Here is a 16,541-nt window from a genome sequence, read left to right as displayed (position 1 = left end):
TGAAAACAATGAGAAACAAAAACCACAAGAAGAAATACAATTTGTCTAAATACCGAGTTGAATGATTAAACATTCGTAATAAGGAAATAGTAAAAAATAAAAATGGTCCTGCTAGTGACCGTCAAGTCGTTTTGTAGCATCTTCAGTAAAACAGGAGAAATATCAACTTATATCAGTTGCGTACCTGTTAGTTTGGGTGGTTCCGACGATACTATAGGGAACGACTTACGTTAGAGCTGGATAAATTGCCCGCATTCATCGCTTTAACCTCAGCTGTGTAGACGTTGCCCGAAACTAACGCTAGATTATTAATGAAGCCATGTTTTTAAAGATGACAGTTGACCAATCCACAATCACTAGACCATCTTGAAGAACCCGGTATTGGTATGAAGGATCTGTGCATCATCCATGAAGTCATTCCATTCAAAACCTGAATTGTCGATTTATTAGACTGTGCAATAGGATTGTTATTCACTGTCTCTGTGGTTGGCACTGATTGTTCACTCACTGGTATAAAACTTACATATGCCTGGGCGCACTTGGAACCTCGAGATAGATGGTTACTGGGCCGGAGAAAGCAAATGATGCTAGCTCGACGTCTTGACACATTTCACAGTATACATAAACTGTAGAGGCATGGATTAAATCTAACTCCTCGAACTTACATCCCGTTTCATTGAATAGATTCACTTTCAGGTCGAATGTTTGCTACGACGGAGAATGACCTGGAACAAAACAACATTGTCTAGCTACACGTCATCTGAATATTAAAATCTTACTATAGTTCCACAAGTTTCCCTTTTTATGTTCCGTTTTGATGAATCTAGTATTAACGGGCCACAAGTAATAACCTCTCAAATTTTCATATTATGCTAATTTTACAAAATAACATCAAATAGATCAGACCCGAAAACAATTTAATTTCCGATTGTATGCCTTCCTTCACTCCTGATTCCAAATATAATACTAACAAGTAATCACGTATATGTAAAAAGATCATTCCTTATAAGTGAATAAACTTACCTAATAAACATTTACATACTCGATAGCCGTTCATCGTCATTCACTTCCCAACTCGCATAGAGTGTAACTGTATTCGAGTATGCGCTGTGTACTTCGACCGTGACCTTTATATCGCCGATACTGGGAGGCGTGTGGTCAATTGTAATGGCATGTTCTGAATAAAATACATTGTTATTGCCTGCATGATTTTCTGCTATAGCAGTTATATATACAGGGGTGCCATGTATGAAAGGTGCAAGGATGATTCCGTTGTTATTTTGAGTGTGAATCTCAACAAAGGCTTGATCTGAAATCCTCCCTTTGATGTCCCCAGCTCCAATTTTGATCTGAAAAGATAAAACAGTATAAGTGTAAATATTCTGTTCAAACTATCAAATTGCAATTCATTTTGATCATTTAATTTACAATAATTGGATATTTAAACCAAAAATATGTATTACCTTGCTTATCTTACTTTCCAGCATCCAATACCATCACATTAACTGCTAATGAGAAAGGGCCTATTTGTGTAACCAGTGACGGCCGCTGTTTCATTCTCTTGCAGTGATGTACATTCCAACAACTCCAGTGTTTGCTTTGAATTTGTGGTGACAAATGTTCCAAAGTCGACCGTGAAAAAATTCGGACTCGTGTTTGGTGCAATAAAGGAGTAATAATACATGAACACTCCATCGTGGCTTTCTGAGAATGACATTGGTGTCTATTGCTGTCGATTATGAGGACAGGATACAACTCTTTTGGGGCTTTTGTAATATTTCCACGTATGTAATATACGCTGTTTTCAGTTAGAGTGACGTTAAAAGAAAGCTCGTTAGACGTGTATGTTACGTCAGTAGGTAAGCGTTCCGGTCGAATAGCAAGAGTAACCTCTTGGACTGGTGTCATATCGAATGTGAAAGGTTTTGAAATAACGATCGAACTTGATGTCCTGCCGCGTCTACGGCTTTCACGATTCCAATATAAGACTCACCTTGTTTGAGGGCTTATATAGAGAAAACATAACTTGTCAACATTTGAGCGTCAGTATATTTGACATTGGTTTCATTGAAACTTCTAACCTTGGCAATGGCAACAAAATAATTTTTAATACCAGACATGTTGTCTTGGAATCCATGCCAGGATATACCAATACTTTCATTCAAACTTTGAAAAGCAGAATTTCTGTGATGGAAAGTGTTGAAAACTACTCCGTCGATTGGCAAATCCGTATCAACAATAAAACCATCCGAAATAGCTGCTTTGTGAAGCCCAACGGTATTCATGGCAATAACAGTAAAATAATAGCGAGTGCCTGGACGCAGGGAAATATTTTGAAGATGAAAACCTGTGTCCAGCCCTACATTTGTTATGGGGTATATGTCATCGTCTGCAACATAGTGAAGGAACATTTACATAACATTTGAAAACGGCATTTATGATAAACCACAATAAGCACAATAAATGCAGATTAATAATAAAAACAACATAATGTACTTACTATGTGGTTGTGATCCAAGACTGACTTCGTAGTATTGTAGTCCAGTTTGTTGTTCACTGAATACGCCGTCCCAGCAAACAATAATATGATCTGTCCACGAAATAAAATCCATGTCTTCTGTACATGTACCCTCTCTGATATAGCGTCCTGTTCGCACAGTTGGTGGAGTAAAATCAAACAGAATGGGAGTCGATTGGAAAACCATGTATGTATCTTGGTCATACCACGCATTCAAATAAATAACGTACTGCTCGTCGTGTATGAAAGAACGGTTTGCGGGTAAACAATATATAAATTCAGTTCGCATCCCTATATCTGTCCACGGGCTTTCAACTTTCAAGTCAAAAACTCCTCCACCGATACCTTGGCCAATTATTCCGATGCTCCATTCGAATCGTTGAACATGTTCCGGTATTATTCCACTAAAATTGCTAAACCAATGCCCGGTAATGCAAGCCGACGATGCTGACATTGTTATATTTTCATCCATTAAACCCGCGCTAACAGTAAATGTTGGAAGGTTTTGCGTTTCCGCATCTGAATACGATATTTTGTTACATGTAGCGTTGGTAGGTACTTCTACACAGGGACGACCTAACACAGCGCACGTACAATCCTTATTGCAAAAATGGATGTCGCACGAATGTTTCTTTATTTCGAGCGTACCTGATTTATTTAAGACGATATGACTAGATGATAAAACATCAACTGTTACTCTTGCGGTGGAGCTATTAAGTCCAACACGATTTTGTGCCCAAACGACAGTATTATCGACTCACCCGGTGACAATAATTCAGAAAGTCCTAGTGTTGATTGCATGTCCAACTTGGTGTCATTAGATGCAAGAACTGTGAATACGCCTTCAGATAGTTCAGTGTCACTGTATTTTCGAGATACTGTAATAAAATACTTTTCAACTCTAGATTCAGGGTCATAAAAACCATACCATGTGAGCGTTAGATTAGAGTATATGTGACCGTATGCGTTTTTATACTCGGTCCAAAACAAGGGTTCTTTAAAAACCTCCGAGATGCGGCGGAGTGGAGTCGATCAACAGATCATTTGTTCTTTCAGAAGTGCAAAGGCCAGCGGCATTGCATGCTGTAACAATTGCATAATATGTATCCCCGCTATGTAGCCAGTTATTTCCGTCTAAACTAATAGACAATGTACGTTCGGATCCCAGAACGACATGCTCGACGGGCGTGTGACCATCGTGATGAGTTTTTAAAGATATTTCATGACGAATAATTGGACTGATATCGTCTGAAAAATGCCACTGTAGTTTAATAATGGATTTGTCCCATTGGTAATGTTGGCCTTGCACTGTTTGAATATTCTTAAATTGTGGTGCCTCCTTTACGATAGGCGGTATGTCGTCTATAATAAATGTGTCCGATACCTGTGAAACCCACATGCCGACGCCGTTTGTTGCCCAAACTGTCGCTGTTAAGGGATCATTGGTCGGTAGTGTAATATTCGATTTAAAAATGTTGGAGTGAAAAAGAACATTGGAACGTTTGACTACGTCACAAACGCCGTTTATTGTGGACACACAAACTTCATAATGATCAATGCTCGAATGTGGATCCTCGAACTCATCCCATCTGATCTGAATGGAAGACCTAGTAAATGGAAATCGCGTACAAATAAATAGTCAAATAGTTAACTATAATTTTCACTGCATGATATGTATACTACAATGAAACTATTTTATGGATTAAAACATTAACACAGCTTTTTTATACGCTAGTAAAGGCACTAAACCTTTGTGAGAGATATTTGTTATGACCATTTCCTGGTCCAACGTATACGATTCCACGTATAGGAGGTGAGTTATCCACGACTAGGCCGTCGGATGATCTTATAGTGCACATATCTGCTCTATTGCACGCCTCCACCGTCACGGAGTACTTTAGTCCAGGAACAAACGGACCATTCCATGCGTGATCTGAGAAAAACATTAATAAGTAAAAAACTTGTATCTTAATTAAGAAAAGGTGTATTTAAAATTACATCTTTAAATGTGATAATATTATGGCGATTCTGGTGAGTTATTAAAACATGCGTTGTTATCATCAGGATCTAAACAAATACAAATTATCCAGCGAATTGGTGATTACTGTTGGTTCTATGTCATTATTGTTTCATCTTAAAAAACAACAACAAAAATACGCTTGTCAAAGAATAAATCAGAACAAAGCTAAACATATAACTATCAAAATAGTGAAACTTCAGATGTATCAACAGGGGAAAAAAACCTTATAGCAGTGATCCTTTATGCCAAGTGACATATAGCGATCTGACAAAAGGCAAACACTTTCTTGAAAAGAATAAGAAGTGTATAAACCGCTGAAAGTCTGGGATAATATTGACAAACTTCGACACAAGTTCTTCTTGATTATCGATATTTATGGATTGTGTAAAGTGGTGACAGATACACATTAAAGAAGGACTACCACCGCATTATTATCATTATTTCTGTTTATGTTATATTTGTATTTGTTGTGTAGATACATTAATTATGTGTTATTTGTAAGGGTTATAAACTGTTAGTACGTAACCAGTCATCAGTCCAACGTTAATCAAAGGCGTTTGATCTGACTGATATGGTTCCGTTCCCAGCCCCACTCCAGTCATCAGTCCAACGTTAATCAAAGGCGTTTGATCTGACTGATAGGGTTCCGTTCCCAGCCCCACTCTGTAGAAAGCTATGTCGCTTTCGGTGTCATAAAAGTTTCTCCAGCTGGCATGTATAACGTCGATATCAGCTTGAAAGTCAACATCCTGAAACAGATGTACATCCTGTTCGTAATGATGAAGACAACATAAATCTAGAGTTGCAAACGACGAATCAAAGACGTTTTATATTCTCCAATCTGTTTTTTATCTACATGTACTTGATTATTCATTATTATACATAATCGGGATATAATGCATTTACTACTTTAAAACAATGTTGTTAATGGTTAAAGAAAATTGATATTTATACTAACACATGAATATTCGAGTGAAGATGAACCCGTTAAACAATCAAACGTACTTTTTCAGCAACAATTCCATCGAGAACATGCCCATTTATTGGAGGAGTTCGATCTACAATAAACCTTAATGAAACTGGTTTGGATAGCAGTCCAGCTCGATTGACAGCCTAAAACAAAATACTAGTATTTAATATATATGTTGTATTTTATAATTATAATGAATCAAGAGATAAAATCTGTGATTACAAGTTTGTCAAAATTCAATGAAATACATTTTAATACCTGAACAATAATGTAATACGGATGACCGTCAATTAAATGTGACAGATTCCATTCAACATTTTCGCCGTAATTTCTCGTTTGTGACATTATATCGGCTATGTTTTCAAATGTACCAAGACCGACATTGAAATAATCGATCCCACTGTGAGGATCGGAAAAGGCTTCTAATCTTAAATAAGCAATGTTGTGGTTAATATAATGATTCCGTTGAAGATTATTTAAAAGTGTGATTCGGCCACTAGAAGGAGGTGAAGTGTCGACGATAAGTTCTGAGGAGTGCGCCCCTACGGTGTAGCCTGCATAGTCCGTAGCTGAAACATCAGAACAAATTATTACACATCCATTGGGCACAACATATTTCCACATAATATATAAAAACTGTATTTGAAACATAACAATCCATGGCAATTCTTACCGTTGACTGTAACAAAGAGCGGTGTTCCGTCTCTTACAGATTGCGTATGTAATGCAACACAGTTTTCCACTCCCGGTTTGAACTCGTGGGCAAGATTTTCTCTTCCTCCATGTGTACCTGCACTCATAAAAACAAAGCAACATATTGGCATCTCCGACTTATTTATAATTGTTTGAACACTCATATTTTCTCCAACATAATAACACAGTTCTTACCTATCCCAATAGAATAATACTGAATTTTTCCCGGATATCCTAACAAAGCAGCATCTATATTGTCGTCAAATCCAGCCCAAGAAACAAAAATTTGCTGTGGATTTGATATAAAGCCATTGTGATGATGCACCAAAACTTGCCCTGATGTTGGAGGCAGACTGTCCAATATAAACCCATTGCCACATGAAGATATCTCATTTAATGTTTCAATAGACGATTCTCTTTTCACTTCGGTAGAATTAGAAAAAGCGCAAATATAGTAAAGTTGATTGAACGTCATGTCCTCGTTTTTTATTTCAACGTAACCAGTATGTGTCATGTAATTCGCTTGACAATTAACATCCGTATTGCAGTTTTCTGGAACATATTGAGAGGTCATAAGAAACCATTCAACTGTTCGTTCTGAGGCATATACCAACGCACCAGCTACACTTGAATGTGCATTTCCAACGTCAAGTTCGCTGTCGTGAAGCTGGGTATAATGGTAGCCAATGTCAGCACTATATATCTTATGTAATATCATTTTATCTTTATTCGTGTCAAGTTCATAAACAACATCTGCCTTGTATGCGCCCATCTTAGGTGTCGCTATACTTGCGCAAGTAGTGCTCGACAAACCACTCACAGAGAACAGGCGTACACAAACGTACAATGTCGAATGTCCGTGAACAGGTAGAGCAACGCATTTCTGAGCCTAAAACAAAACCAACAGTGCGAAAATTGACAAAAATGGATGACAATATAAAGGTAGCAAATGATTAGGCTTCAAGGAAAGTATATATGGAATCAATAATACCTTTTCCATGGAACTCTTAGTTGGAATTACATTTTCCCAAATAAACATCAACTTTCTTGCTTTGTCATCGGAGCTCAATGTCCATTGGTAGAAACTGACATTAATTCTATCAGGAGTTGTCCATGAAACTTTTATATCAACGCAGGTTTCACCTGGCACATTTTTTATCTCAGATTCCAAAAATAAAATTGTTGGTGCGGATATTTCCACACCAAATGATAATGATTTATTTGAAGGAAGGCATCTCATATTATTGCATATTTCTAACCGTGCCATATACTCTTTCTGTTCTTCCAAATGTACATCTTGTACTGATATATTCCTTAAATTGATAGATTTTTGAAGCGGCACAATGACAAATTCATTAGAATCGATAATTTCAAACAGGGCCATCGAATATAGCAAGCCGGATATGTCATTAATTGTCTCCGATTTCCAGTTGATAGTCACCTGTGTACTTGTCGAAATTAGACTTTCGCTTGGACATTTATAGATTTTCAAAAGCATGGTTGCGTTAGGTATTATTGAATGTTTAAGTTGCAATCTTGGGTGATCGACAAACGGAATTAAGTATTCAATATCTTTGCTTTTTTCCACGATTCCATCGGCGAAAACAATCGTCGTTTGTTTCCAATCGTCATTTTCTGATAATATCGAGTATCGTTGCCCAATATGCAAAGGATTGTGTAATACAACTGTAGAACTAAAGTTTTCAAAATATGTCGATTGTTCAAAATGTGCTGTAGAATAACAGTCTTGGCCTAAGTGAATGTCTAACTTTTCCTGTATATAATATATGGGTGTTATCAGCACTCCGTTAGAGGCTGATATGGTGGAGCCTCCACTACAGTTTGCCCTGATCAAAAAGTATTGAATTCGTCCGGCAGAAATGGAGCTTGAATGTAGGCAGAGCATTGTTGTATTAGAAACAGATTGAAATTGAACAATATTCGCCGTGAGTTGGTCTGTACCAACGCCCACTTCCTGCAAAATACCTTCGTGATGCTTAAAACCGCTCCACGAAGCGCACATAACATGTTCAGTGAAGTAGACGTTTATGTCTGTTGACGTCGCATCTAACAGCTCTGGATCAAGATCGAAAACATTTCCCTTTCCCGGCGGATAACGACTTGGTACTTGAAAAGCTTCGGTTGATAGCGATGTGAAATGACCGGCGTTGTTGTAAATATGTATAATAATTTGGAACAAATCACCATCGCCTGTCTCTTGGTTTTGAAGCCGACTTAGAGGATATTTAATGCAACCTCCAGAGTGCGAAGGACAAGGGTCAGATGATTCAAATCGCCATTCAAGAAGGGGACTTACTGGAATATCTCTGGTCACTGCAAAACAACAATAACAACGAAATTTAATAAAGTCAATGTCAAACCTTTATGGGTAAAATAATAATGGTTAAGGTCTTAAATAGCTATTTTTAAACACAGAGTACACTACTTTTACTGTCATAAGCAAAACTATAACATACCAAATTGAAATAATATTCGATTGATTTGTTCAGTCTGTTCATCATCGTAAAATGTATTCGATTCCCAGGCAAAGAAAACGTTCTTTTCTTTGATATGAACATTCGGGATATATCTGTACATTGGCGGAGTCTGATCGATGAGAATTGGACCCAATGTAGCGATACTGGATATGCCTGCTTTGTTTAATGCTTTAATGAATATAAAAAATATCTCATCTGATCCGATTGCTTCATGGTTGCGCTTAAAATAGAACTTCCGATCAGTTGAAACATAGTTGAGCAAGCTAGGTGTGTCCTTTTCTGTCCGGTCAGTGCCAAAGCCAACGAATAAATCTTCAATTTGACTTCCCGTTTCTTCAACATTCCACTGGAGAAAGATATGATCATCTGGCAGGTAGATAATTGTCGCATTTGTGTACAACTGGAGTTGTTGACATAGAAATTCAGAAACATCGTTATCTTCATTTCCTTTAATAGTTGTCTGCAAAAACGAAGGGGTCTGCTGTTCCGCAAAACCGTTGCACACATGCGAGCAAGCTGAACAATTAAAAAGCGACTTTTTCTGGAGGTTTGAAAGCAGCACATAAGGACGCCCACTGTGACAAATTAAACTTTCTGACCAAGAAGCATGCTGTAGTGTCAAGTTTTGAATAGATGGGGCTGATATATCTCGAGTTATTCCATCCGAACAAACAGTATCTGAGGACTCCATGGCGTTATTTAATGCTATTATAGAAACGTATCGCTTTCCTGTAAAATTGGCAGTCATACGCACTGATGTTTCTGTGTATGGAAGCTCCTTGTACTCAAAAACGTCTGAATTATTTGTCAATTCTTCTTTCGTGAGACATCTATCTGCCAAACCTAGTCTATAAAGCTTAATTCCACTTTCATGGTCGATGAATCCATGCCAGTGAACAACAAACGAGTCTTCGCTGGTGTAATCGATATCGTTGTAATCAATCGGGCATGGAAATGTAAATTTAAAACGCATTTGGCTTCAGAAGAGATTTTAAATTGAAATGTTTTAGTTTGATTTATTACATGTCGATGTTACTTACAAAACGAGTCTTTACAAAGTGGCAAAATACCAGTCTGTTAAGATATTCCTGTTTAACTATATAGGGAGAGGCATTTTCTTGATTGTAGGGTTGCACTTGTGATGATGCGCCCATTAATAAGGTTTAATAAACAACACAATTGTTAACATGGGTATTCGTTTAACTAATAATCAAATGCAGGAAAAATGTATATGTTATAATCATTATAAGGGAGACTTTTGTTACAACTATGCAGTTTATTTGTTATTTTTAAGATAAGTGACCGACTGCTCATACAGAAATTGATAAGTGATGCGGTCATCGTTGTAGTACAGTTAAAATCCAACAAAACATATATGCATGATCTGAATTGTTTTTCAATGCATATGTATTACAATAAAAATGCTAACCTTCAAGCACTACTCCTTTTTCTGGTGGAGAATCATCCACGAGTACATCGATGTGTTCAGTTGTTGACAGCATAGCATTGTTAGTGACATTTATCGAAAAAAAATAGTTACGGTTGTGGTTACCGACATGTTTAAAGGCTTCAATGAGCTTGTTAAGAGGTATCTCGTAGAGGAAATGTTCACAGTTTCCAATATTCGGGCAATAACAATCTTCATTGTCAGCAGTACACGTCATCTAAAAAGAAACGAAAAGAACCACTTTATAAACAAGAGCTTTTCCGCAAACGTTACCGATCCCATAGTTCTGTTTTGTCAGATGTGCTGAAGGGCACATATTTTCTTGATAACCTTTTGGATATATTCAATGGGAAAATATTTAAACAAATTATTAGTGTGCATTATGGTACTTTCTGCTAGGAACAAGAATAAAATAAAATAAAATTAAGTGATTGCTTTAATCTTTTTAGAAGATACATAGACGATATTTGAACATATATATTATCCTTTTTTGAAGAGAATATCCAAACTATATTCCCTTAAGAATTCATTAAGTTTAATTGGTTGCGTTAATCATTTACTGAAGCCTAGAGAAACAAAGGCATGTAAATTGATTGGGATATTAGTCTCGGACTGACTTACATTAGTCATTCGTCCTACAGCTATGTTCCCACGAAGAAGCTCCGTAGAAGTATCCGATGTACCAAATATCCAATGAATAAATTTCAATCCACTGTGTGGGTCTAACGCCTCGAAAGTCATCTGCATCTTTGACAGATCTGTGGTGTTATGAACAAACAGCCCTTTATATCCGTCTTTCTCTAACCACACATTGTTTATATGGGGATGAGACCTGTCGATAAACACTGTCCGCGATTCATTGTAGGTGTTTCCGACAATATCTATTGAACGAATATTGAAAGTATAGGTTTCTCCATCATTGAAATTCAGACTAGTGCAAAATGTCTGCTTCACGAAATCTGGAACTAGGTGTTCGGATGTATAAGCTCCGCCATTGACATTCCATGACACGTAATACTGAATTATGCCATGAACGTTGGTTGTTCCTTGGACCGGCAACAATCCAGTTATTTGCTCATAAACACCAATTATTCCTTTATTTGGGGCTGGCTCAATTGGATTTAACATATTATTGTGGAAATATATATTATTTATAAAAAAGTCCGTCCAAATAAGGCACATATCATTGTGATGTGTTTGCCAAGTAAACTTCGTGTATGGCGATGCTGACTCAAACCGAAAGTGTTTGTCTTTATTTGTTTCAATAAAACTAGAATTGTCAAACAACATAAAGCGTCTAGTCTGCATCACATTATTTGCAACATCTTTGACTTCCAAAGTTATGCAATACAGCCTAGGGGAATCGGATGGCAACGCTACGTCCATTGTAGTTATGATATGTGTTACTTTCTTGGAAAAGATGTTCTTTAAATAATCTACTTTGAGTGATCCGTTCGTTGGTGGAACCTCGTTTACTGTGATTTCATAGCTTTCAATTGTTGATGCAGTTATCTTAGTTCCACCTTTTGGGATTGGATCGATCCATCCATCGAACATAAGTTTTGCTACGTTAGACCTTGTAATTCTATCTTGCAGGACTAACGGATCAAATGCGCATGTATGCAACTCAGCACAGTGTTTGGGTGGATCATTGTCGTATCGATAGCACACGGCCTGTTGTTTGGTTACTTTTTGGTATGAAATAGGGCCAGAGATGTTATGACTGCTTCCTCTTTTATCGATTCCTTTCAGATATCCTCCGCCTTTTGCTTCGAATTCCAAACACAGTCTACAAATTCATACGACGTACATTTAAAAAGCCTAATTAATATTATGATTTTAGTAACTACAATAAGTAAGGGTATATCAATTTATACTATCTGCAAATCTCGAGTTTTCAAATTTCATTGTTTCATAAACATTTTATTAAAGCCCACACGTACAGGAGTTTTTATTTTACTTACGGCCATTCTTAATTTTATTTAGCAATACATCACACACAATGTCTCTAAGATTAACACAACTTAACATAGTATTTTATAAGCCTTCATAAAACGTTACATACGATTCTCCATTTTGCAAGGAATACTGTAATCCATCGACGGGAATATTCCCTGCGTCGTGTTGGATTTGTCTCACATTTGAAGAACTCGCGTTCGCATCAACAAGCTGGTTATGCACAGAGAGAACGGCGCTAATTCCTGAAATAATTATGTCGTTCAAAACATCTTAGCATAAATATTTGGATAAATTAGAAGTGATATGTCCTTAGTACAGAATTGAATTAATAGTTATATCGTGCAGCATTTACCACTGTGTCATACCTTGTAAATTCCTCTTGAGAACCTTTAAGGTTGTGTCGCTGATTCCAAAATTTTCTTCACTTATAAACAATGGTCTGATAGCAGTGTATGAACTTATATTTACTGTAAATTCTGACATCATTTTGAATTCCATCTTTACCGGCTGGAAATGGCCGTACATGTCCTGCAAATGCTGGCATTCTGTCGAGTTGGATGCACTTTTTGCACGAGTCTTGTCACCATTTTGATCAACCGCCACTGTGTCACATGTAAGGATATTTGGATGAAAGGTTTCCGGTTGACATGAAGTTTCACCGGAGTAAGTAGCTTCAGTTTCAGGTTGTATAACATGTTGAAAACCGGATGCACATGTGCAACCCTTAGTTAGTCCATCTGTGCATGTGCCAGGCCAGCAATAGTGGTTGTTCCAGGAACATAATCCTGTTGTGCAACATAATTTTTTTTTTCTACTTTTTTGTATTTTGTAGGAACACTATATTCAGTAACTAAAAACGTGTTTGTCTACAAACAAACATTGCCCCGACAGTTAGAGGTTACTTCGATTTCGGTTTGAGAGTGTAAGCACATTGACAACAGGGCAGTGTATCCCAACGTGGTATCTGTTATCAGTATTGTCCCTCCGTATAATTTTATCTAATAAATAAAACGTTAATTAAGCAACATAAAGTTTATGTAGAATGCCGATTAATATCATTTATCGTTATGAAAAAGTGAAAAAACTACTTACGCTCGCAAGTTTTTCTGTTTGGCGACGGTTTATAAAATACATTGTGTTCTTCACACGTTTCACACTCAGTTTTTGATGGAGTTTGACACTTGATTATAGTGCAGTGGGCAATCTCATGGCATGCTAAAACCACGATAATTAATGTATTGTTACATGTGCGTATAATTTAGTCATAACTTATTACGTACATATTCTTGGACTGACCAATCGCCTGAAGCTGTTGTTGTGACACGAAGTTGCCTCCGTATAAAACATGTTACGCTTGATGTCAGTTATATTATGTTCAAAACACTTACTTACTTATAATATTCCTGAAAAACTTACTAATAATATTCCTGAAAACATCAACTTGATTATCATGAATTTGCAACTCGTATTACTAGACCCTTTATGTTAATAATTGTTTCCTCTGAATACGAATACGTAAACAAATGAACGTTTATATAAATATTATTTATACCATCATATACTATGCTTTAGTTACCTGCTACACTATTAAAAGACTTAATCTTAAGTGTATTATAAAAAATATTTGTATTGAGTGGAATACAAAAATAAAATATTTACGACACAAATCGAAGTTTACGATGAAACAAAAGTTACACATACCTTGGCAAACAAAACCATTTTCCATCCAACATTCCTTATTGTTCATGAGGTTACCGAGGGCGTTACGAATCTCAACACATGACTCCCAGGGAACATCGGGTTGACCACTAGACCAAAACTGAGTTAAATCCGTGATAGTCTGGTCACGCCACTTATAACTACCATCCGCCTCTATTCTGGAACCCACCCATACACCGAGATCGCACAAACCTAACAGATTGAGATTAAATACAACTTCAAAAATGCACATTTAATACATTTGTGTGCGAATATTTCGATCTGATCGGAACATTTTTGCACACAATAACCGAAAACAAAGTCACACTTATTTAAACATCTTATCTGAAACGATAAAGATGTTTGCAACCCCCGCGCAGAGATTTGACTGGAACCAGCATAGCTGGATCAAATCACTGCCTTCACAACCAACCACGTGATGATAGCCTTGCCACGTGTTACAATACTTATACCGTTAATATTTTAATTTTTTAATTTAGGTGATTACTTTTTGATTATGAACTTAACTTATACACTATTTTCAAAATATACTAGAAAATGATGACTACTTTTCATAATATAATACTAAAACCAGAAGTAGCGACCAGCGACAGGGAGGTCACGGGTTCGATCTCCATCGTGGGAGCGTTATTTAGATCTCATTAGATCCCCCAAAGACACCAAGTACTGATTCTAGGCCCAGGAAACGGACTCGAGAGCGTTTATATAAGCCTCGGGCTTTCGATGCAATCGAGCTAAAAATAAATAGGTTTAAACTAAACCAGAAAGGTTTTTATGTGAAAGCAAGGAATGACAACTCGTGGAGATTGGGATGTTTATGTATCTAACTTACAATACCAAACATGTGTTCTATTTAAAATGTCAGGTTCTTTTTTCTTAGTTAAAAAAATAAAAGTCGTGTGCTGAACATTACAGACACACACGCTCACACAATAGTTATAATAGATAAAATCCGCATAATAACATTTTAACACACATTCTATCAATTAGCAACAAATCAAGCGTGTAACTTGTCGATAATTTAAACATGATACAAAATTACATCTATTCATTAACACACCAGACACCAGCACCCAAACTACAATACCGGTAAGGTTCAAAAGCGTGAAATGTAAACACTAAACAAAAACATGTAAGTTTTCACAACAGGTGGAATTCTTAACAAGTGAGTCAGTCATCGACTTTGTAGACAGCGAGATTATGTATTTAACATTAAAATACGCCTTCTGATGATCACTCTTGAGAAAGTTCGGATGATCGACTGTGTGGAAAAAGGAAACATTCAGGAGTCGCATTTGTCGCGTTTGTGATGTGGGTTTATCGAATTTTAGGGGATCAACACACAATTCAACTTAATAAATGTTTAATTTCATAACAGTTATTGCCTTGCGTAGCAATTACGAAATGGTTCAGTTGCACGACACGTGTATTCTTAAGCTGTGACCAAGATAAAATGCAAAAGTTGTGGGAAATAAATTTGCTGCAAGGTACATAGTAACCACTTATGCAATACAATGTGCTACTCTGTTTCAATCACAGCAAAAATGCCAGCTTAAAAATTATGGCACTTTAATTATCGCATTAGATTATTGTAGTTGTTGTATACGTTAATGTAAGACTGTATATTGTGCATTTAAACATGCACACTATTGTTTACAGTTGTAATAGAACGGGTTCTTAAATCTTACCCCTAACGAGGAGTTTAAAGGTTCAAATTTAATGAAAAACAAAGTAATCAACTGTTTACTATTTTATTATCCTAAATTATCGAGATTGTGTTACTCACCGGGCATGGTTCCTTACTCAGAAAAGTGCCATGGAGATTATCTCCCCAAATACAAAATGTCTCAGGAAAGTTCCAAGGAGATTAATTCCCAATATTAAAACTTTCTCAGGAAAGTTACAAGGAGATAAACTCCCAACACGTCCCACTACAGGCTACTGAGACAGAGAGATACTCTCGTCTCCCGATCAATTATTACACAAAACAATTATACAATAGACATATATCAGCATATTAAAATACAAAATATACAAGTGATTGATAATCAATTGAACACAAAATACTATGATACCATATTTTTACTTATTAACTCAATAAAAATACATATACAATGTACAAGTAGTTTACATTACAAGGACACTTATTTAAATGAAGGGAGAAAACCAGTTATATTACACAGTCAACTGTTAAAATGGCGATTGCTAGAATTAGCGTAACTGTTTAACGTATGCTAATAGTGTGTACTTTTAGCGTGTTTATCGTAAATACTCTTGAAACGATATCCTGTTCATTAACAGTTTTTTTATAGACAGACAGGTTTTTAAACCTGTTTTTCTCAGATCGATCGATAATCCTAAATATAGGCGGGGTATAAGGGTTACTGAGTAAGCGTCTGCTATGCTATGTTGCACTAAAGGCACAATAACAGTATTGATGAGGATATGAAGACATATTGAAACCTATCAATATAAATTTACCTGTTGCAAAACCTCAACGCAAACTTTTTCCTGGGCCAGAACAACTGATATTTATATACCACCATGCTTAGGACATTCAATTCATGTTCGATCAATCAGATCGATTGTGATACATGTACGTGTGCGTGGATATGTTAAGGAATAGGTAAATTCTATTATTGACTATCTAACTTACGCTTTTTAAAACGCTCAAACAGTCAATTAAATGTTTTCTCAATATACTAAAAAGCTGCATA

The 16,541-nt window shown here is 36.5% G+C and overlaps 1 protein-coding gene and 1 long non-coding RNA gene across 12 annotated transcripts in view; one reads left to right on the top strand and one right to left on the bottom strand.

Annotated features, from left to right (window-relative positions):
* Positions 1-16,541, top strand: part of LOC127857563 (uncharacterized) — a 115,026-nt gene that overhangs the window by 33,061 nt on the left and 65,424 nt on the right. The gene's annotated exons all lie outside the window — the stretch shown is intronic.
* Positions 2,916-5,133, bottom strand: LOC127857567 (uncharacterized). The gene is made up of 3 exons (XR_008038480.1): positions 5,065-5,133; positions 4,268-4,451; positions 2,916-4,125 (listed from the first exon to the last, which is right to left on the bottom strand). It is a non-coding gene; the product is annotated as an uncharacterized LOC127857567 (long non-coding RNA).

This window comes from Dreissena polymorpha, chromosome 14, assembly GCF_020536995.1.
Source record: "Dreissena polymorpha isolate Duluth1 chromosome 14, UMN_Dpol_1.0, whole genome shotgun sequence".
NCBI classification, from domain to species: domain Eukaryota; kingdom Metazoa; phylum Mollusca; class Bivalvia; order Myida; family Dreissenidae; genus Dreissena; species Dreissena polymorpha.
This window is presented reverse-complemented; position numbering and strand designations above follow the sequence as displayed.